This window comes from Diabrotica undecimpunctata, chromosome 4 (assembly GCF_040954645.1).
Source record: "Diabrotica undecimpunctata isolate CICGRU chromosome 4, icDiaUnde3, whole genome shotgun sequence".
Classification (NCBI taxonomy): Eukaryota; Metazoa; Arthropoda; class Insecta; order Coleoptera; family Chrysomelidae; genus Diabrotica; species Diabrotica undecimpunctata.
Window position 1 is genome coordinate 94,697,452 of NC_092806.1, and position 25,091 is coordinate 94,722,542.

The 25,091-nt window shown below is 31.3% G+C and overlaps 1 protein-coding gene across 2 annotated transcripts in view; it reads left to right on the forward strand.

Moving 5' to 3' along the window:
- LOC140439789 (uncharacterized) overlaps positions 1 to 25,091 on the forward strand; it is a 127,784-nt gene that overhangs the window by 71,661 nt on the left and 31,032 nt on the right. The window lies entirely within an intron of this gene.

Below are 25,091 nucleotides of genomic sequence, written 5' to 3' on the forward strand. Positions count from 1 at the left end.
TGCACAATCGTTTTGTAAACCATGATTTTGTATCCCTGGATATTAACTCACATTTTAAAATTTTGTTTGGTCTACAGCTTTACTTTCTTAAGTAATTATTTTTTCTATTTTAGTACCTTCTTTGGCTCTACACCACTATGTCAAATTTTGTTGTTACCTCAGTCTTTTTTTTTTTGGTTTTCTATCTTTGTTAACCGCCAATTTGGTTTTTTGTTTTTATAATTTATCTGATCGTTTTTCCTTCCAATAGATTCTACTTCTAGGTGTATCTAAGTTTTGATGATTTCATATTACAATGTACTATAGCCCTGGGTGGATAGTGAGAATGCCCAGAAGTTTAGTATAATTTTGGGTAACATGAATATTGACATAAGGGGGAAGTTTAGTCTTGGAAAGTAAAATAAAGAATTTCAGATTAAAGTACACTCACATTGTAAACAGCTGTCAGGTGTTTTAAAGGGTTCAACAACGAGCTTTGGGATATTGAGATAAAAAAAATTGAAACGTACCAACTGAGAGGGAAGTCCACAGAATTTTGTACGTAGTGAAAAAAAAAATAAAGAGTGTCATCTTATCGTTTTCGAGAAACAAGGAAAACTCGATATTTTACGTGCAAGAGGATTGATTTAAGAAAGATACAAAAATAAGAAAGAAAGAAAGATTGCGAGAGAAATTAAGCAATACAAATTCGTTCTCAACCAGCTGCATTTATTACGAGCTGAAACATAAATTTAACAAAAAGTAATGTCCATTACAAATTCATACCTTTTTACATCTGTATTTAATGTTAAATAATAACTTCTCTCAATGACCTGGTAAAATTAGTAAACATTTTTGTGTTAAGATGATCTCAATAAAAAAGGCTATTTGATAAGAGATAAATTAAAATCTGTCTTGGTCATGTTCATTATTATCTTTCCATTGATTGTATGCTTTTATTTCCACATTAGTTATCATACAAAAAGCATAACAATTAAAAAAATATCCTTGTTACAATGGTATATCTGCCTCAAGCACTTTAATGACTACTGAGCATTTTAAAAAACAGCACATTATGAAAATTTCAACTATTGCAATTTTTTGTAATTTTCTTTGGCAGAAATACCAGAAGTAAAAAAAACTTACGGTGATTTTGGGTTTGTTTCTGTACAATACCCTTTTGTCTGCAATATATTCGACTCCTTTTAATAAAGTGGATAAACTGCAATCGATGACTGGTTATGACCAAACTACGAATTAATGGAATTAATGAACACAATTCGCTATCTTGTACAAACATATCAGGCAACGGTGTACCCAAGTATCTTAGCGGTATCGTTAGTACTGGGGCAAACCCAGCATCACCTAACTGGCAAGATGGCAGATTAAGACTGGCCAAAGTCTAGGCTAAGAATGAATTCCGTCTTTCACACCTCTATCATCATTTCTCCGACATAAACAAAAACTCTCTCCTGGAATCTAATGTAATTTCATTTCGCAGCGATTGTAAATGGTAAACAAAACACTTATGAATTTTAAGATAAAATAAGAATATATATATATATATATAAATATATATATATATATATATATATATATATATATATATATATATATATATATATATATATATATATATATATATATATATATATATATATATATATATATATCTACGGCATTAAGTGAACTCCGCCCATGTTAAAATTCAGGTTCAATTGAGCTCCGTGGTCAAGTGGATACCGATATACGGAGCTCACTTGACAATTCCGTAATATTGGTTCAGTCGATTCATCAACATGTAGAGTTTAATAATTTATAAAAATTTTTTGGAGCCCGTAAATATCCCTGTATCATAAATGTATATCGCTTAGTTCACGTGTATATATTATAGGGGTCGTTCAGATCTTCTTCATTGTATATTTGAACCATACGTTTATCGGTTTAAGTAAGCTCTGAGAGTTTGGCAACTGTGCGATTATACCGTATATTTTCAACATATACCCTGAACGGTTTATATGGGCTCCTTATTTTTATCTACTGTTTGTAGACAGTGGAATGTCATACGCATTACACTGTGTAACAGAGGATATCATATTACCTGGTATAACTAAGTACTAAAATGTAACTGGTTCTTTAAAAAACAGGTATGTAGATACAAAAGGATTTGGGCTTATTATTGAATGGAATGTTCGCTTGCATCGAAAATTTTATTTTTTCTGTATTTTTAAAGATGTTGTTTTTTTATTTAATATAATTTTATTAGTTCAATGCCGAATTTGATGTTTTTTTTAATTACAGAAATTTCGTAATATATTTTGTTTACTTGAGTATGTCTTTGTACATTTTATGTAAGCATCTGAATAATAAAAACTACTTTTATTTTATCCAATCTTCTGCGATAAATTGTATAAAGCTTTTTTAATATTTTAGTTCTGGTCTTATTTGTGTACTACATATGATATCTCGATAGAAGGTTATCTCAAAATATTATAGTATAAGAATATAGTATATTCGGCAGCAGAAGCATATAGTACAAGCGTCTATGTTTTAAGGGCGGAAGGACGTGCGCCTCATTTTTAGCTGACAAGCTTGCGAAGAATATTTCTGGTCCTCAATTTACCTTTTAGTTTTAAACAATAATCTGTGACTGACCCGGTGTGATACAAACTATTATCAAGGAATTTATAGGAAGTCTACAGTTCAATGATTTTATGACAAGATTGGATGTTCAGTTTTGTGAAAACGTCTATGTCGAGAAAATTGAAGGAGCACCCACGAGTTTTTCAGGGGTTTTGGCTGAAAATTGATTCATAGTTTATTTTTATTGTGCAATAATAGGTGTCTCGTCTATATAATAGAAGTCCTAGCATCTACCGGTATGGATCGTTTGTTTGTGTAAATGTTATACAGTGTAGGTGCCTTTATGCTACCCCAAGCGAGACCGTTCTTCATCTGCTATTCTCAACATTGAGTGATACAAAAAATATTCTCTTGTGTAGGCATACGCAAATAATATAAGTGAGTTTGTTATCTAAGGGGATATCATATAGTTTTTCGAGAAATATTTTGTAATTTAAGGTGTCGTAAGCGGCATTTGGATTGAAAAATACCACCCCTGATACCCGATATTTTTCGTACCCGTCTTTGATGTGTTGGGTAAGATTTAGCATTTGTAATGTACCTGATCTTCCCTATCTATAGCCACTTTTGTCTTTTAATTTGAGCTTTTCTTCAAATATCGGTGAAATCATATTAACGATCTTGTGCAAAATTATTTTAAATAGCTGACAAAATAAAGATATTGGCCGATAGTTTTTGTGGTCGTTGGAGTTTTTGCCAGGTTTAAGCAAGGTAACAACTTTGGCTTGTCTCTAGATTTTGGGTGTTTCCATAATTTGAATACAGTTGTTCATCATCCGGATAAGCCATTGTGGTGTTTTTGGTCCAGATTTCGTAATAAGCTTTGTGCTCAGATCCTCAATGTCGGTAGTTGTATTATTTTTCATTAAATATGTAGATGGTGGATCCAAGCTCAACATCGTTGAAAGTTTCTCTGAAAGCTGACTGGTTTTGTCCTTTCTTACTTTGAGTTATTCTTTGCTTTTTTTCCGACAGAGATAGCATGTCTATATCCATAATGTGGTTTTAAGCGATAAGCTTTATTCCAAATACCCTACGTTAGGCCCTACATGTGTTTCCTGCACTAGAAATAAGTCAGATTCGTGTTTAGCGCATATGTCTGATAAGTTTAAGTAAAGTAAAGTTTCTTGATCTCTAGATATACCCTTAACAGTTATAAACATATGTTATTAGAATAGTTGGTCCTAAAAAGGACCAATTTGACAAAATCATATTAAAGGGGTGAATGAAGAATTAGCCGATTAATTATTTAATCATTACCCTGGGTATACACGATTGTGGTGGTTTTCTTAGTACTTAAATTTTCGTAAAGGCTCGTTCTTTGAACCCCATAAGTAATGCCTAATATTTTACTTTTTATTGAAAATTTAAATTTTACATGCCGTGTATTACTTTTTGACGATATTTCGAATCAGATTTGTATAGTAATAATTTAAGGTATTAAAGAGCCTGTTTGTGGAAAATAAATAAGTTTGTGATATCGTTCGCAACTCATATATAGATAATAAAAAAATAAAAACAGTTAAAATAGGTGTAAAAAATTTCAACTTCATACATCGGCGCCATTGTTCAGGTGATGGGTTTATCACAGATATCAAAGGTTACATTTTAATTCAAGGTTCTATTTGCGTATTTTCAATATTAAAAGAGTAGGAAAAGACACGTTTATGCTTTTATTTTTTTTTTTAAATCTATTCTATTTTCTTTCTAGAGTTCCGTCTTTTTTGAACGACCTGTGGTCTTTTTTTAATTGGGCACTTGTCCAAGGCTATGACAAATACTTTGTCCTCTGCTATTCTAAATTAATATGACTGATTCATTATTTTCTCTAAACACTCTGTCCTCTGCTATTCTACATTAATATGACTGATTCATTTTCTCTTCCTTGCAGCTATTTTAATGTTTATCCTGTGTATCTTTTTCTTCTTCTTCTTCTTTTTTTTATATAGACATGACTCTGTCTGTTTTTCAATGTGCCTCCAGTAAGTTGCCGTTCCATGGTTTTCGTGGTCTTCCTACTGATCGTCTTCCTATTGGGTAACCGTCTCTTGGCGTGTCTACTACTCTATTTGTTGTCATTCGGCTCATATGATCGTTCCATTCTACTCTTCTATTTCTTAACCAGTTATTGATGTTCTTCACCTTGCATCTACATCGTATATCTGTACTTCTAGCTCTGTCCCATAGTGTCTTACCATCAATTTTTATAAGTGTTTTTATCTCTGTTGTTTCTAACATCCTTTTTGTCCTTCTGTGTCAGGTCTTGTTTCTGCTGCGTATGTCATTATTGTAAATTTTGTAAATTCTGCCTTTGGTTTCTTTCCCGATATTTTTATTTCTTCATATTGTTTCATTTAGGCAGCCTGCGGCTCTGTTTGCTCTATTCAGTGGATCTTCTACTTAAGTTTCGAGCTTTCCGTAGCTAGATAATGTGATACCTAGATATTTAAACTTCATCACTTGTTCTATTATCTGACCTTCCAGCTCCAATTAACATATTAGTAAACTTGCTGTTGTAACCATGCATTTTGTCTCTTTTGAGGAAATTAACATGTTAAATTTTCTGGCGGTTATATGAAATTGGTGTAGCATACGTTGTAAATAATCTTTACTTTGAAATAATAGTATTGCGTCGTCTGCATAGCAGATTATTTTAATTTGTTTTTCTCCCATTTGGTATCCTCTTTTATTTCTTACTTTTTTATTATTTCATCCATAATCCGGTTGAACAATAGAGGACTCAGGAAATCTCCCTGTCTTATCCCATTACCAGTTTCAATAGGGTCGGTTAGTTCTTCTTTTACTTTTACTTTTATTGTGTTGTTTTGGTATATTTTACATTTTCGATTGTTTTGATTATTCAATGAAATTGACATTAATTTGATAGTTTCCATTTTATTAGTAGGTACTGATGGTATATAACTAGCATCTGTTGGTACTATATATCAATTTGAACATGTGGAAGTAAGAGCACTCTCTTGTTAGTAATTTCAGTGTAAATTATGACGAAACCAGAAATAACCCATAATATTATCCCACACCTCAAAGGTCTGCCTCGCTGTATCTGGGAGACGCAATAATTCGCTTTTGATAGATATAAACAACAACCCACTAAGACGAACACAACATAAATAAAAAAAATCCGTCAACCTGTCAATAGGGACATACAATATTAGATCGATGTCTACGGATGAATAAGTACATGAACTGGAAGAAGAATTAACAAACATAAAATGAGATATAATAGGCCTATCAGAAACTCGACGAAAAGAAGAAACCCGAATACAGCCTATGTCATACTTAAAATAAGAAGAACATTAATTAAAATTATCTAGGTATATTCCCCCACGACAGCTTATGATGACGAAGATATCAAACTATTTTATGAAGATATATCAAAGACTATGGAAGAACATAAAAATCGTCTTTTACTAGTAATTGGAGATTTCAATGCCAAACTGGGTAGAAAACTAAACAATGAAGAAACTAAAATAGGAGATTTCGGCTATGGTCAGAGAAATGATAGAGGTGCTACTTTGATGAACTACCTAGAAGAAAAGCATCTATACGCAATGAACTCCTTTTACAAAAAGAAGCCCCAACGAAAGTAGACATGGGTCAGCCCTAATGGATTCACAAAAAATGAGATCGACTACATACTGTCCACGGAACGATATATCATTAAAGATGTAACAGTTCTTAACAGATTCACAACAGGTAGCGATCACTGGATGGTCAGAGCAAAAATTAGTGTTGACGGTAACTATGAAATGAAAAGAAAAATAATTAAAAACTAGGATCTAGTAGATAGAAACAAACTAGGGCAATATAAAGAGATATACAAAGACCTATAAAAAGAACAACTTACTTAAAAATTAGACAGTGATGACAAAGATATAGATGAAATAGACAACTTACTTACAGCAACGATGATTACATCAGGAAAAGAAATAGCAAAAAAGGATCTAAAAAAGAACAATTATATATCAACAGAAACAAAGAAGCTTATGGATAAAAGAAGGAAGCTATAGAATATGTAGAAATTAATAAAACAATAAGCAGAATAATAAGAAAAAATAAGAGAAAAGAACAAGAAATAAAAATAGAAAAAGTAATACAAAACAACAAAAATATGAAATGCTTAAGACCGAAATTAGGTAAGTGTGAAATAAACAAAAAAAAAAAAGATGAAAACGGACTAGAAACAAACGTTAAAGATGACATTATAAATATTATCCACCATTTCTACTCAGAACTATATAAAACAAAAAAGGAACCACCAGAAACAATTAAAAACCAACTTAAGGCTAAAGTAAAAAATGTCAACTCAGAGCTACAGCCAGAAATAAGCAAATCAGAAATAAAGAAGGCATTGAAAGAAATGAAAAACAACAAATCGCCTGTAAAAGATGGAATAACTGCAGATATGCTGAAATATGGTGGAAAAGTGGTAATTAACAATCTACATTCCGTTTTTAACAAGATATTAAAAGAAAAAAGAATCCCAAATAACTGGAAGGAATCCGTAACCATTATCCTACACAAGAAAGGGGATAAAGCAGATATAAAAAACTACCGTCCTATAACACTCCTCAATGTAATGTATAAACTCCTAACAAAAATTTTAACCAATAGATTGACGACAAAATTCGATGGATACCAGTCAAAAGAACAAGCTGGTTTTAGAAAGGGATTCAGCACAAGTGACCATTTACTAAGTATGAAAATACTTATAGAACGAGCAAATGAATAATGAAAAATGAATAAGAAAATGAATTGACCACAGATATACGGAACTAATAGCCAATATATATAAGGAAGCCAAAACAACAATTAAAGTATATGAATAAACAAAATCAATACAAATAAATAGAGGCGTGAGACAGGGTGACACAATATCACCGAAACTTTTCAATCAGGCTCTGGAAGATATTTTTAAAAGATCAGAATGGGATGAAAAAGGTATAAAAATTGGTGGACAACGCTTGAACCATCTAATATACGCTGATGACATCGCATTGATAACAGATAAATGAGAATAATTATTTGAAATGATGAAAGAACTGGACGTAGAAGCTGGAAAGATAGGCCTCAATATGAATTACAGCCAGACCAAAATTATAACAAATACAGATGAAAACATCACAATGAGGATCGGACAAGATGAAGTAGAACAAGTTCAGGATTATATATATCTGGGTCAAACTATAAAACGTAACAAAGAAAACCAAACAGCAGAGATAAAAAGACGAGTTAGACTGGCATGGGCGGCATTTGGCAAACTAAGCTACATTCTTAAAAACAAAAGATATCCACAGTATCTTAAGACCAAAGTATACAATCAATGCGTACTCCCTGTTCTAACTTATGGTTCCCAAACGTGGACATTTATAAAAGTAAACATGGACATAACCATAAAAACCCAAATAGCAATGGAAAGACAAATATTGCACATAAGACTAATGGATAAAAAGGGAAACGAGTGGATAAGAGAGAAAACAAAAGTGAGGGATGTTAGACAAGAAGTTGCAAAATTGAAATGGAGATTTGCCGGTCACAATATAAGACAAAAAGAAGACCGATGAAACAAAATTCTTATAAGTTGGAGACCGTGGGAATATAAACGAAGCAGAGGAAGGCCCCAAATGAGATGGGCAGATGATATCAAGAAGCACGCGGGCTCTAGGTGGATGACTATAATTGAATAGTATAGGGTATCCAACATTTTAATTAACGGTATGTCAGAGTTTTATTAATTTTTATATATATTTACAAAATGAAGAAGAAAGTTCAGTACAGGCAGTTAAACAGCTGATCTGTCAATTTAGAAGTAAGAGCGAGTACCAACTTGCTGAAAAGCATACCATACACAAAAGGGATAATAAAATGTACTGCACAAACTATAGCGATATAAGCTATATATAAGCTATATATCTATTAATTATTAGGATATACAGTATTTTTTCTAATACACCTGGAACGATTGAGTGAATAGGTGAACTATCAAACAGGAGACTATTAGTATGGAATAAGAAAAACTAATAAATCGTTGATCAATTATTCACTATTAGGCAGTTAATGAGAAATGTTGGGAATACAAAAAAAACATTAAACTAGTTATTTATAGATTTTAAACAAACACTGATATAATCATAAGAATAAAACTATGAAATACCATGGCAGAACTAGGCTTACCTAATAAACTAATTTAACAAGGAGTAATCTACAAGTAAAGTATCTTACTGTCGACTTATTTTCAAATGTACTGCAAAGAGCTCTAAAAAATGTGAACGAATTATTAACAGCTGTTTTGAAAACTAAATATTATGAGACGAATTGGGGATATTATATTACACAAACTAAACCGCTTGCCTACAAAAAATATTAGGAAAATATGATACGACGGAAAAGACTAATGACTTTACAGCTAATTGCCACATAAGTATCAATGTAACTATAGCTCGCAAAATAGGTTCAGTTACATTGCAATTTTTAAATTTTTCGTGATAAAATGAAGTGATTGATTGTTGTTTTGAAAAGGTAAGTTGCTTTTTATTTTTGTATTCCTGTCATCTGATATTGTAATATCAACAACATTTTTCATAATAGGTATATTCTGAAATGCGCTTTCTCTTACTGATAACGAACAAAAGTTTTATTAACTTCTCGTTAATATAATTATGAAGGAATTTAGATTTTTATCTTGTTCTTACTATAGTGCTAAAGCACAAATGTAGTCATAGTCTACCGTATTTTTTTCATAGTGGTCATAGTTTTTAATTGTAGTATAGCTTATGTGTTTATAATAACTAGCGCATAGAAAATAATAAAATTTTTTACCCTGTGCTTTATGTTTATTATCCTTTATTGTATTGGAACATCTAGAAGTATAGCATATATTTTAAATAATAAAATAATTTAATAATAAAATTTTGTACCCTGTGCTTTATGTTTATTATCCTTTATTGTATTGGAACATCTAGAAGTATAGCATACATTTTAATTACTGAACAAAAGAGAAAATAAAAACACTTTTTGTGGTGTGCCACTTAACCATACACAAAATTGTACACAAATAGTCAAATGGTAGTAAAAGTTTCCGATATAGGCCGCCAGACGGCAGAGGCACCGCCGCGCTCGATGTCTATACTATGAAATGTTTTTCATATAGTTTTCGGATCAGATTTTTTCAAAACATCAAACTACATCTTCTTTTTGCCTTTCTTTACTTAGGCTAACCGCTACTGTTTTTTTCTTCAGCGTTTCTTCTTAATCTACATTAATGTTATTATATTTACAATTCTTTCTGGAACGAGCTATAATTTTTCTCAAATAACCATTTTGTGTGGTTTAGTCGACTTAAGGTTTAGCATGCTTTGTCAGATGCTCTTTAAAGTCTCTTTTAATATTAATATCGTTTGAGAAATTTTTCCCAGATACTTATATTTAGTTTGATTTTCAATCTTCTTTTAATGTTAGTTTAAATGGTCCAGTAGTGTGTTCGTAAAGTTCAGTTATAAGCAAAATTAGGTGTTGTTGTACACCTAATTCTTTTAGTATCAGTCATAAGTGTATCCAGTTGACTCTGTCGAACGCTTTACCATAAGCTATAAAACAAATCCATAGTGGGATATTGAATTCCCTAGACTTTTATACTTTTTTTGGACTATTATAATAATAGCTTTAAAATTAAATGTTTAGTGAAAATCTCTACGCGACTTTAACGCATTAAATATTTTAAATCAAAATCGACATATCTATTGAAATTAGACAGTAAAAAAGTATGTTATTAAAGATTGATTCATAAATTATTGTAGTTTAAATTCAACTACGCTATAAAACAAACATTGCATGTCATAAACGGCAGTAATCCAAAAATTACAAAGATCTCCCTGTTGTTTGAGTTTTCTTTAATTATATTAATAGGGTAACAAGCATTATAATCCTACCGAAGGGGCTTCTACTTTCATCTGTTACACGATTACTCTATCCGATCTACGTACATTTATGAACTAAATGTTTTAGTGACAATGCCTTTTAATAAAAAATACTAATTAATAAAAATGGAAACTTAACTTTTCCACGTTTATAATAGACACTTTCTTATGTTTAAAAATATATAAAACAAGTAATATAAATTACCGCCTTGTTTATTAAAACTAAAAAGTAAAATAAAGTTATGTGTCGGTTAACAATTTATATTTAACTACATTAGCCAAATAATCCTGAAATTCCTCCATGACTAAATTGATGGATATTTAAATAAATTTCAAGTTCCTTTTTTTTTTTTTTTTTCCTAAGTTAATGGCACTGGCAAAGCCAAAAGGCCAGTCAAGTTTTCTCATAGTTTTATCATCCATTTCCATTGTTTACATTATATACATATTAATATTTTATACATGTTAAATTGGGATACCATATTTTTAGTGTGTTAGTAAATGCCTAAATATTTTGGTTACTTATTTTCATTTTTAATGTTTTTTTTTTGATATCAGTTGTAACGTTGTAACTATTCTTTTATTTTTATTTTTAATTTCTTTTTATTAGTATTTTTTTTTATTGTTTAATATTATTCATTTATCGGTTTGATTTTTTTTTTTGTTTTTGTATATATTGTTTTTTTTTTGTTTTATTTTTTTTGTTTTTTTCTTATTTTATTTTTTTGTTTGTTTTTTTTTTCGTTTTAGGCTTACAAATTTATTCATATGTCGCAATACTGCTTACAAAGTAATATTAGTAGATTTTACATACTGATATATGATGTTGTAGATACTATTATCCTCTAATGTCAATAGATTTGAAACATTTATTGGAAATTTCATTTTGTACGATATTAAATTTTGATAGAACTGATCAATTTCTAATTTTTTTAACGGGCATTCTAAAAGAATATGTTGTAAATCGGCAATTTCATCACATAGACATTTATTATTATCTAACAAACCTATTTTATGTTTATAAGCTGGAAATAGTGCATGATTGCAGCGCATTCGACTTATTATCCGAATAATTGATCGATTACGTGTATTCTCAAACCATGGTTTGTCCCTTATTTTTGGTTGTATATTCTTAAAATACTGTCCTTTGTCTCCACATTTATATTTTATCTGCCACTGTTCCTTAAGTTCCTTTCGAAAAATTGGAATAAAATCAGACTCTGGTATTTTTAATCTAAGTATTCTTCCATTTTTTGCACCATATTTTGCAAAATAGTCCACTTCTTCATTTTCTTCTATACCTGAATGGGCTTTTATCCATGATATATAAATTTGTTTTCCTCTACTTAATACATTTTGATACAATTCCAAAATATCAAGAAGAATGTAATTTAAATTAGGATTCAAACACAGATTATTAAGTTTTTCTACCGAACTTTTAGAGTCTGTAAATATGACAAATTTATCTTCTTCTTGTTCTAAACACAGATTAATTGCTAATTTTATGGCAATAAGCTCAGCACTAAAAATTGACATCATATCTGATAGTTTGTATATTAACTTAATATTTTTGGAAGGATAATAAACTGCACAGCCAACTCCATGTTCCGATTTAGATCCATCAGTATAAACTTTTTCATACTCTTTCCATTTTACTATACAATCCCGATAATATTCTTTTTGTATAATAATATTGTTTTGACACAAATAGCGAGCGTTAATATGGGTCTTAACTGGAGAAAGAAACATTTCATAAGAATAATTCCATAAAGGGATTCCATTGGATTTATAAAGTTCTTCATATCTTTGTACATTGGTAATAAAACTTTCAACTAATAATGGTATTTTTTTCTTATCCCAATATTTAGATGTTAAGACCAAACCAGCTAAACTAGATATTTTAACCAATAACTTGGATTTCTGACTTCTTAACTTTAACACGAATTTGTCAGATAGAAATCTTCTCCGAAGATTTAATGGCGGTTCGCATGTTTCTGTTTCCATAACGTCTACAGGCGTACTTCCCAAGTATCCAATACTGAGTCGAAGACATTTGTTTTTTATTTTATCTATTTTTTTAAGATTTGTTTCTGCAGCTGAATGGTAAAATAAAGATCCGTAATCTAAAATAGATCTAACGAGTGTTCTATAAAATAGTAACATTATTTTTGGATCCCCTCCCCAGGAGGAATGACCGAAAGTTTTTAATAAATTAACACTATTTTCTGTTCTTTTGATTATATAATTTATCTGTTCTTTCCAATTTAATTTACAATCTAAAATTACTCCTAAAAATTTAGTGGAAGATTTGTAAGGAAACAAATATTTTGATAATTTTATTTGGTGAGGACACCGAAATCTTTTTCTCGTAAAAGTAACTAATACTGATTTTTCTTCGGAAAATGATAAGCCGTTATTGAAAATCCAATTATCTAAATTTCTTATTGCATAATTGAGTTGATTATGACCTATCTCGATGGATTTGTGACGAGTGTAAATAACAATATCATCAGCATATTGCAAAACTGATATATTATGTGGGATGTCAACAACTAAATCAGTTGAGTAAATAATATAAAGTATAGGACTTAATATACCACCTTGTGGCAAACCCATAGATGTTTGTCTGCATTCAGAGAATAAGTGGTTTTCTCTGAAAAATAAATTTCTATTACTGTATAGAGTATATAGGTGTTTAGATAGACTTTGGGGAATTCCCATCTGACACATTTTTTTATCTAATATGTCTAATTTCACGTTGTCGTATGCCCCTTTTATGTCTAAAAATAAAGCTGATGTTGACTGGTCATTGGAGAGTGAGAATTGAATATCTGTAATGAGAGTGGCCAGGTTTTCATATGTCGACTTTTTTTTTCGAAATCCGAATTGAGTACTGAATGAATACTAATGAATAAGATTATTAGATTCCAAAAAAAAATTCCAGTCGTGATTTTATCATTCTTTCGTATGTTTTTAGAACACATGATGCTAAAGATATAGCCCTATATGATGATGCATGATTTTTTGGTTTTCCTGGCTTAAGTATGGGAACTAAAATGTAATTTTTCCATTGAGACGGTATTTCGACTTTGTTTAACCAAATATCATTTAGTAGATTTAGAAGAAAAATTTTTCCTGATCTAGGAAGATAAAACAACATAGGATAATGTATATTATCAGAACCTGGAGCTGTATTGGCAGATTTTTTGAGTGCCATGTCTAATTCTTGAAGTGAAAACTGGTTGGTGAGATAATGTCCACTAATACTATGTTCTCTTATATCTACACAATCAAGAAAGGATGGGTCAGGGGATACATATGGAGGGGTTAAAATGCTGTGAAATTCAGCAAGCCATTCATCATGATCTGATTGATTTTGATTTGAATATTTTCGATTTTTAAAATTATTTACCTTTTTCCATATATTCTTAAGAGGTACCGATCTGCTGAGAGATTTACAATAATTTTCCCAACTATTTTTTTTTTATTTGTTTGAAGGTTTTTTTTGCTATAGCATCAGTTCTTTTATATTCTAACAAGGTATCTAGTGTGGGATTGTTCATATATTTATGCAAACTGTTTCTTCGTTTCTGTACTAGAAATTGACATTTTTTATTCCACCATTGTTTGTTTTTATTTGAACTTTTATTTGATTTAAATTTAGGTATAGAAAGATTTGCTGCATTTTCAGTTATTCTTATAAAAGAATTGTAATCCCCAACTTCTGTTTTATTGAACTGTTCTTGAAACTCCATATAATATATATCCCAGTTTGCCTTTTTAATATTCCATTTTCTACAAGATAGTAATTTATTAACTTTGGGTGCCAAATATATTTGTGTAATGCATGGTAGATGATCAGATCCATAAAGATCTTTTATTGTGTCCCAATATAGTAAATGTTTTATACAAGGAGAACAAATTGTCAGATCGATAGCAGAATGAGATTGCAAATAATTTCCTATGAATGTAGGTGATCCATCGTTGAGATATACCAGATTATTTCGGTCAAGAGCTTTCATAAGCGTTATGCCATAGTGGTCTGTGTTTGGCCCACCCCAGGCAATATTATGTGAATTAAAATCTCCCGTAAAAATTACAGGTGGATTAAAAGAACTAAAGAATTGATCCCAAATATGCAACGAAATTTTAGTTTTTGGTGGAACATAAAGCGATACAATGGTAATATTTTTTTTTATCATTACATTTTAAAATAATGGATGATTGATTACAATTAGGTAGTAAGACAGAGATAGGTAATTCTGTATACAAAAGATTTGATTTAATAAGGATGGCCGTTCCCCCGCCATTGCGATCTAAACGGTCATCCCTCACAATGTTGTAACCTGGAAGATTAAAATATTTATTGGATGTAAATCTAGTTTCTGACAAGCAAGCTATATCGATGTTATAATCATTTAACAAATATTGTAAATTTTCTTTATTTGAATTTGCCGATTTAAGGTTCCATTGACATAGAGTTATATGATCCATGTTCAAAAAGGTTATTTAAACTAGTTTTAATAATATTTGTAATTTCGTTTTCCTGTATGTCTAATTTATTTTTGTTCTTTATTGTATTTATGGTTGATAAAACTATCTGAAAATGACATTTGCAATTTCATTATTTTCGGTTTCTCTTATGACATTTTCTGATTTATTTTCATTTTGAATATTGGACTGATATTGTTCTGAACTCAAAATTCCCCCTTTCTTAAAAGGAAGATTAACTGAACTAATAATGGATTGATGCGCTGAAAATGTAGGATCGGGAGATAAACGATAAGATCTTTTACTTTTTTTGGTTAAGTTATTTAATTGGGCTTGAGAGTATGAATGGGAGTTCGATCTTTGGAAAATGGATCGCGTATTGGATTGGTGTGTTATTTGTGGAACGGGCTTGGACGATGTTGAAGTTACATGGACATTAACTGAATTTGAGGAATTTTGTTGTAAATTAGAATTAATTATATTATTATCAACAGCATTCGAAGGTAAATGCTTAGATACAATATCTGCATAACTTTTTTTTGGAATACTACTACTAGCATCCTTGAATGAACAATTTGTCTGTGACATCATTTGTTTAATCTTTTCTTGTCTGTTGTACTCCGGGCATACATTAAAATCATTAGTAAAATGGTTTCCATTGCAAGAAAAACACTTTACTGTAAATTCGTCTGATGGGCAGGTAACTGTGTCATGATTCTGAGAGCATTTAAGACATCTGATTTTACTTCGACATTGTTTACTAATATGTCCATAGCGGTAACAATTATTACACATTACAACCCTTTGTTTATAAACTTCTACTTCGTAAAGAACTTTGTTAATCTCTATATACTTAAGTAAAGTTTGACTTTTAAAGGAAACCAAAATAGTACTTGTAGGTATTAATTCTGTTTCGTTATCCGAGTTTTTTACTTTTCGGTTCATTCTTTTAACAAATTCCACTTCAAATTTACAATGAAAATCATAGGCCCTAATTTTATTTTTTAAATATTCAACTGGTAAATCTTTATCAATGAATCTAATAATTCCTAATCGAAATATTAAAAATTTAGGAATATATGCAGACAAGTTTTTATTTTCTAAAATGTGAGATTTTAATAATACATTAGCACTCAAATAATCCTTACAAAAAACCTGAATTCGATTTCTTCCTATCGATTGAATTTGTTTTATTTTTTTATCTAATTCCGGATGTGAAGTTAAAATTATTTCTCCAATTTTTATTGCGTTTAATTGGCCTGTATAATTATCCATATTATTTTCAATGTAAATCTGAAACGGGCCTATATCAGTAGACTGATAAAGGAATGTTGTTTTTACTTTTTTGATCGTTTCATTATTATTGTGAACGGAAAAACTTGATTCTGGATTTGAACTAGCCTCAACTATCTTATCCTTTAATATAATTTGTTTTTTATGTTTTTTATCTTTAGTATTCCGATTTAATGCAGGAGAATCTATAATTAAATTTAAATGATTTGAACCACTTATCTGATTATTTCCTAGATCTAAGTTTTCTGGAGGATCCGGTAGAGGTGGGGGTTTCCCCCCATCATCCACTTCCATATGAATGCACTAAGCTTTCACAACACCCTTATAACCACAATTATAACTAATTTTCAAATAATTAAATTTGTCTTTTAAAATGATTGATTGTACTAAACTTCTAAGATACACGTGTAAGCACGACAACTGTTCACGCACGAAAAAAAAAAATGATTTCAAGTTCCAAAATGTACCATCTGTAAAATTTGAAAATCTACTACTAATACAATTATTGGCAACATCTCAGGAGATTAGAAGTGTACGCGAAATGGTAAATACGGATCCCACAAATGGTTTATCCTGTTGTGGAGTCCACTTAATCCTACATGTTGGTCGGAGTCTACATAAAGCGCTACTTAGATAATAATATACACGGTGTATATTCTACTGGAGTTAGTATAATACCGTTTTAGAACGGAGCTCAGATTAACCGCTAGATGTATATATATATATATATATATATATATATATATATATATATATATATATGTATATATATATATATATATATATATATATATATATATATATATATATATATATATATATGTATATATAAATATTCATTGCGTGTTGGCACTGGTGTTTCTTTCCACTCCTCCAAAAACCCATTGCCCTTTTCTGTAGGCACCTCTGTGATACTTCCTGTGGAAAAAATAGGATTCGTCAAGTTCCACGGTAATGGGTTTTCCATTCTCATCGAATCCTCCTAATTCCACAGGATGCTGCTCCAAATATCTGATGCATACTTCCCGGCAGAAATTGCACCAGTCGGTCATAGTAGATCCATTGGTAGCTACTACTGCTTCCTTGCCAACTACATTCTACGGGAAGTCGTTAGCAAAACCATACATTACAATTATAATTTGGTAAAGGGCCATATGGCTTCTAGAAAAAAATGCGCCATCACGAATATATGTAGTTGTCAGGCAGGATTTACATTTCCACATATATTGGTCTATTGTTCCACTACGTTTCACCAATATTTTATTTATGACACATATGTTGCAGAACACTGTATTTTTTATTAAATGCCTCATCGCGCACCACAATATAGCATCGTAAACATTATGACACGCGATTGCTAATAAACTAATGTTCCAAATTTCTTCGCGAATTTGTTTAAAGGTTAGTTCGCTCCCCGGGGCAACAATAAATGTAGCCATGATAAAAAATATTTTATTGTCGCACAATATGACCACTTTCACTGCACACTGAAAGTACACTGTACTGCATGTGCATCTGAAAGTACTAAAAAATACTTAACAAAAAGCAGGTACATTTTTTTCAAAAAGATTTAAGAAATTTTCATCTGCTAACCATCTGCCTAGCAATTCCTGTTTTGAGATTTCTGGCTTCATTTCCAAATATATCAGTTAACAAAATAATTGACAAATATATCAATTTACAAAATAATTTGTAATATTTAAATAATTGATGGATTCGACCGTTACTTGATGGAAATTCATTTTATGTAACAATAAAACACTGAAAACTTTGTTTTCAAAACTTCCACAAATTTTTATTTTAACTTCTTATCACTACAGCTGTTTCGGCTGATTGCCTTTCTCAAGTGATCTGTTTTTGGCATGGGTTAACACTTTATAGTCTCTAATGAAATAAGTTGAGGAGGGGAGAACTGTTTGTCTCAAGCTGGTCATTCAGAATTATATCTGTGTTTTTTAATTTGTTAATTTCCATAGATTCTAACAAAGATAGCTTAAGGCCTTTATTTTGAATGTGTAGAATTTTAAATTCGTCATCAAAAGAATGATTATGATCTAGAAGGTGAAGTGCGTATGTAGAATCTGTTTTTCTATTATTGAAAGCCCTTTTATGTTCTGCTATTCGTTTATTAAAATTTCTACCTGTTTGACCAATGTAAGTTTTTGGGCAGTCGCCACATTTAAGTTTGTACACACCACTGTGTAAGTGTTTTTTATGTTGGCTCTTATTGTTTTTAATATATTTGCCTAGGTTGTTATTTGTTCTGAAAGCTGGTGTTATTCCTTTCTTTTTTATGTGTTTGGCTATAAAATTGATCCAGTAAAATCTGTTTCGAACTCTGGCCAGTGTTCTTTTGACTCCAAAATGTCCTCCAGAAAGACTGCTATGAAGTTCTTGCAACACACTTTTAATGTGTGATTTCGGCAGTACCACTTGTTGAACTATACGTACTCCATCGGGACTTTCCCACTTCCGATATAATAGACCATTGGAAAGATAAATTAGAAAAAGTCTACGAATTTGCTCGTAAAACTTTAAAGCTTCAAAGTGATAAAGCCAAGGCCAGGCTCGACATACATGCTACTGGTACAACTTTCGCAAGAGGTGACCCAGTATGGTTATACAATCCCACACGTAAGAAAGGACTTTGTCCGAAACTTCAACGAAACTGGGAAGGCCCATACACCGTCCTGCAGAAAATAAATGATCTAATCTATCGCATCCAGTTTTCCGCTAGAAGTAAACCCAAGGTAGTTCGTATCGAGAGACTAGCTCCATACCATGGAACTGATCCACCTCGTTGGCTTCAATCGATTCCCGATAGTGAAGTTTGAAACGTCAAAAAATTATTATATAGTTGTCAGTTAGTTATAGGGTATTGTCATATTGTTGGTGTTGAATAAAGTTAATTTTCAAGAAGTGTAACATTGGTGACAGCGGTGGGATACTGACCACTATACTACCGAGGAGATTTGTCTTCAATTTATTTTACGTCTATTATGTCATATGCTGGACGGGATTTTATATGTTTTCCATCATAATGACCTCTAGCCACGGGAAGCGTTTCCGTTACGCTTGATTTCTAAAGATAGCGATAATAATTTTATCGGCTTCGGATAGTATAGAAGCTCAAAACCAAAATGCCATCGAAGACTTAAATTGTAAAGCATTTTCAAAGTATAATCTGACATTGTCTGTAACTCATAGTCATTAAAGATACTCTGTGTATCATCAAATAGTTGCAAATCTTTAACGTTTGCTGGTGGATGAATCACTATATCAGATATCCTTTTCTCGGATGAACGTTTGGGCGATGCCCTGTCACCTAGAATCCCACTCAAAGATGGAAACTTCTCTAACACCAGATCTCTTACTAATGAGTTTTTACTGCAGGCCTGTCTTATTTGTTTAGAATTATTAAAGGCTTCGTATCCTTTATCTCGAATCAAAGGATTTATACTGCTCAAGAAGCCACCTGCGCTCTTGCCTTCAACCACATAATGGGTAGTGGTTTGCATTTTAATAGCAGACAATTTCTTTTTCTCATATGTCCATGAATCATTACCAGAATGTAAGTAAAACCTGGTATCGACATTGAGTTGTTCATTATCAAATAAGGAAAAAGTAGCGACTTTGTTAATCGTCTCTATTCCTTTCTTAACCCTTGCTCGTTCCATTGGAACTCGGAGATGGGCTCTCTTTTCTGAATACATATTATCCACTTTGGAAAACGAAACTGGTGAAGACTCTCCATTAGTACATTGCATATAATAATCTTCACATACGCCACCACTTAGAGATAGCCCAGAATCTGGTCTTTTACGCCTTTCGATTTCAGCTAACAATGTAGCTATTGTCAAAACTGGATCAGTTGACATCGATTTGGCTGTTTGCTCTTCAATAAGCAATTTATATTGCATTTTCTCTCTTTTTTTCTTCGTGAAAATCTGTTTCCCATCCATCGTCTCCGTCATCACTAAGAACTTCAATGTCGTTTATCAATTCAACAAGTTCGTCGTACGTCAACGGCTTTTCTCGATTAATTCGACTCAGTGTTATCTACAAAAAACATATTTTAAAAAAAAATTAACAAAAAGTGAGGCTACACTTATCTAGTTCAATTTGACCATTGAAACCCAGTGTACACCACAGTGCACGTGTCTTTAACTCACTCAAATAACAAAACAAAGTCAAAAATTCACTAAATAAAGTCACAAAAGTACATTTACCTGTAGCAAAGAATTTTTCTAACCGGTTGGTACAATCTGTAGTACAATAAAACAACGATATTTTAGAGTACTGCATTGTCAATAGGAGTCATCCATGTTTTCTATAATATTTTATTTTATTTAATCTTTTTGGCGCTAGATCACAGCACCTGCTTATGATAAATCTATGGTATGTTTGTACACTCACATATACACCGGGACTATACCATAAAATCAAACTAAAATTTTGGTTGAGATGCCTTGAAAATGTTGTACACTGTAGTGTACGCTGGGACCGAAAGGGTTAAACAAATCATTTACTATATAATGTTTATTACAGAAAAATTCCAAAAAATTTTTAAGTTGTATTAAGTAAATTTTAAAAATGTTTACAATTTCAACGCATATTTTTTCAAATTTGTGAACAACGACTAAATAATGAAAAACACATTTAAAACTTTAATTAGAAACAAACAAAGTACTACAAAAACATATATAAACTAAAAAATTAAATTGTGGACACAAACTTTAGTGGTCAAATTTTCTAAGCAATCTTTGCAGCATGCCATTATCGGCCGGTTTCACAAAGTAAAGTTACCTTGCGCTTAGGAGATAACCCGCGGTTACCCTGAAATAAAGATTTCACAATATAAGGTCAACAGCTCGGGTTGTGGTAAACCTACAAAATTTTTAACCCGAAGTAAAAGCGGTGGTTTAGAGCTTGACCGGAATATTCTAACCTAATTTCGAATTTCGTATTGTTGACATTGACAGAGTGTAGACAGACACGTAAATTATTAATTAATCCAAATTAATCAGATATGGATTTATATGATGTAAATGCTTTTAGCAGTGATGAGGAAGCTGGCAGACCAAGAATTATTAGGCACATAACAAATCATTTTAAAGAATTAGACCATGAAGATTTTTTCTGTCGGTTTAGATTCTCAAAGAACATCGTTGAAAATATTTTGGAGCAAATTGAAGATACAATTTCTTACCCTACAGACAGGTAAGTCGATTAAATGGTTTCAGATATATTTTCAATTAAAATATATGTTATTTTAGGAATGATGCTCTTACACCTATGCAGCAGTTACTGCTCACTTTAAATTTCTATGCAAATGGTTCATTCTTGCGCACTACTGGTGATAGAGGCAAACAACTACTGACTTTCCTTTTGGAAAACAATCTCTATCAAATGAACAGCTTCTTTAAAAAGAAAAAACACAGAATATGGACATGGGAAAGTCCTGATGGAAAAACAAGGAACGAAATCGACTATTTCTTAACAAACAAAAAAGAATTATTTAAAGACGTAAATGTGCTAAACCTGTTCAGTACAAGCAGTGATCATAGATTAGTAAGAGCTAAAATAACGATATCAACCGAAAAAGAAAGACTCAAAATGATAAATAAGAAACAACCAAAGAAATGGACAAAACCAACTAACATTCAGGAGTTCGAAAAATATATTGGTAATTCATTGAAAGATACAACAACAGCAGACATCAATATATTGAACAAACAAATAGTCAACACAATGCAACAGGCTCAAACTAAATATTGTCCGACAAGCAAAAAAGATGAAAAACTGAGTCAACCCACGAAAACCCTTATAGAACTAAGGCGACAAATGAAAGGAGATAACACTACAAGCAAAGAAGCGATAAATCAAATAAATAAGACGATCACAAAGGCAATAAGAAAAGACATAAGAAACTACAATGTAGAAAAAACAAAACAGGCAATAGAGCAAAATAAGAACATGAAAGTTTTGAAGAGGAGCGTACAAAAGGGGAAAATAGAAATTAACAAACTGAGAAACAGAACTGGAGAAGAAACAACGAACAGGATGAAATATTAAGAATAGTCGAAGAGTTCTACACAGAGTTATATAGATCAAGAAAAAAAGATAAAAATACGGAACCTCCAATTACACTAAAAACTGGGATCAGGATCATTCAAGGATCAGATTTAATGCCCGATATAACAAAATCAGAAATCAAAGAAGCCCTAAAGAAAATGAAAAATAATTGAACCCCGGGTGAAGACGGAATAGTATCAGAAGCACTAAAAATTGGAGGGGATGTATTACTTGAAAAAATTAAATAACTTTTCAATATCTGCCTTCACAGCGCCAATATTCCAACAGACTGGAACAACGCTACTATGATTCTATTACACAAAGCAGGAGACAAAGCAATATTTTTTTTTTAAATTTGTACAGATATAGGAACTAATACTTAATATGCCGTATTTCCACCTCTTGCATGAATGCAAGACTGAATGCGATGTCCCATGCTTCTTATAAGTGTATTAATGTAGTTCTGGTCCATGGTGCCCCATTCTTCAATCGCTTCTATTCTAAGGTCTAGTAGTGTCCTTGAGAGTGGCTGCCGGGACTGAATTTTTCTTTTGAGTATATCCCATCCGTGCTCAATGGGATTGAGGTCAGGTGAGCACGGTTGAACTCAGATATCACTTGTCTATTCATATTGTTCACTACAAAGTGAATAAAACGCAAACCAATTTTTACAAATATCGGTTTTCGAAAACTGATGAACGCAATATGAATACTGAGAATCTTTACGACGATTAAGAAACAAAAAACAAGCAATAAAATACATTAATTTAGTAGACAACACAAAGTCAGTGCAAAAAATTTCAAATGAGAAACGTTCAGTGGCGTTGCAGATAATATGCAAAACATTTTTGAGTGTGTATATATATATATATATAAATATGTTGGAAATATCGGGTAAGTGGTCTATATTAAATAAAAAATCTTTGTTTTTTCTAAAGCTCAATATTTCGCCATTTATTTGATGGCTTCATCGGGAGTAACTGTAAAAAACAAACATTTCAAAACACTGACGTACAATTTGATTTACAATACTTACAGAAATTAAAAGATTATACACATAAATAAAATTGAATACTAAAATAACATTATTGTTGATAAAACTGTACATTTAATAAAATGCATGTTAAAATTTAAAATATCTTTGAGCACGTTCGTTAACAATAAATAAGATGGAACAAGTAAAAATTATTTCAAAATGCAAAAAATAACAATGTAAGAAAACATTAGAGGAATAGTATTTCTTTAATTAATCATTAAGGCTAGTTGGTATGATTAATCATTAAGGTGAGTGTAGTTTTAAATTTTGTTTAATATGTTGCAATATATGTTGCTTAATTGCCCCGTGTCTGTTTTATAATTTAAAGTTTGTTTATTTTTGTTAATGTGGTACATCTCCAAAAATAACCTACTTTTGTAATTAATTTGTTAATTTAATATTAAATAGTTTATATATATATATATATATATATATATATATATATATATATATATATATATATAAAGTGTTTACGCGAATACTAGTTAAGAGAATGGAAAGAAAATTAGAGACTTATCGACCAAGGGAACAGGCAGGATTCCGAAAAAGTTACGGAACAAATGACCATTTACAAAGTATAAAAACCCTAATAGAGAAAGCAGTGGAATACAATAAACCTCTAGTTCTAATATTTATCGATTTTCACAAAGCCTTTGACACAGTTGAGCTAAGCAAAATATTACAGGTGCTTAAAGAACGCAGGCTAGATTATAGATATACTAAATTATTATACAAGATATACCTGCAGGCAACAACCCCTGTCAGATTACATACTAACAGTAATCGCATAAAAATAAAACGGGGGGTTAGACAAGGAGACCCAATGTCACCTAAACTTTTAATATGGTGCTAGAACATGCTTTTAAGAATTTGGATTGGATGACAAAGGGAATAAAAATAGATGGAGAATATCTAAACAACTTACGTTTCGCCGATGATATACTTATAATAGCTGAAGATCTAGGTATGGCAAGAGAGATGGTACAGGAACTCGTTGTGGCTACAGAAAGTGTAGGTTTAAATATAAATATCTCGAAAACAAAAATCATGACCAATTTAGTACCCAACCAGAACATCAGTATTGGTGGGAAAGAAATAGAACTCGTAGATAGATATAAATACCTGGGACATGAAATTATGATCGGCAGGGATAACCAGACTCATGAACTGAAGAGAAGAATCGGCCTTGGGTGGGCAGCATTTGGAAAACTGAGAGAAACTTTTAAAAGTGAGCTGCCACATGCCTAAAGAGAAAGGTATTTGATCAGTGCGTCCTCCCAGTCTTGACGTACGGAGCAGAAACACTTACCTTAACAAAAGCAGCAGCTACCAAACTGAGAGTCACGCAGAGAAGAATGTCTGCAAGTATGTCTTTACTAAGTATTCACTCCGTGCGTGACTGACGCGACACCTATTGCCTTCATCTGACTGTTTTGGACCTACCAATTTTCAGGTTAAATATATCACATTTGTTTGACATTGTTAAATACAGGCGAGATTGACAATTATTAATAATTAACTTTTTAATTATATTTTTTCAGTTTATGTACAAAATAAATGTAGTATTAAAAACTAGGTTTCTCAAAATTCATCATAATACATCTTTTTAACCCCAAACGGAAAAGAAAGGGAAAAAT